Below are 550 nucleotides of genomic sequence, written 5' to 3'. Positions count from 1 at the left end.
TGGCTCCTCCGAGGAAAGTGCTCGGGGCGCGCCGAGGGGTGTCCGCTCTGCAGTCGGTCCCACAGCCGAGCAGAGAGTCTCCTGCCCGGCTCGCCAAACTGACATGCGGAAAACAGACTCCACAATCAGTGAGATTGTAAAGTAGGTATGTTCATTCAGCGCTGGGCGGCACGGGGGGTAGTCCCACCAAAGTCGTGCGCGCCCGACTCGGCAGTTCGCCTCAAGTTTATACAGTCAGGTATTACATATTCACAATACGCCTATACATATGCATGACCTATCCCCGCTTCATATTAAAATTAGCTCCGAGAGGTCATTTCCATAGTCTCCTCTCAACTGTGCTTGTGCAGTGCCTCTTTATGGTGGTCGTCTGGTGGTCACAGAGATGAAGATAGATGACTCCTCTTCGTCACCGCTAGTAACCTTTTTCCTTGCGCAGGCTCAGTGATTTCTTGGTATTCACCCAAGCCGCAAGACCAGTCTTAGCTGGCTCTTGGGGCCTGCTCCTGCTTCTTATCAAGGACTGTCTTTACCTCATTGGCTGGTTCTT

The sequence above is a fragment of the Haliaeetus leucocephalus genome, unplaced genomic scaffold (assembly GCF_000737465.1).
Source record: "Haliaeetus leucocephalus isolate CR32 unplaced genomic scaffold, Haliaeetus_leucocephalus-4.0 Scaffold605, whole genome shotgun sequence".
Lineage (NCBI taxonomy): Eukaryota > Metazoa > Chordata > Aves > Accipitriformes > Accipitridae > Haliaeetus > Haliaeetus leucocephalus.
This window is presented reverse-complemented; position numbering follows the sequence as displayed.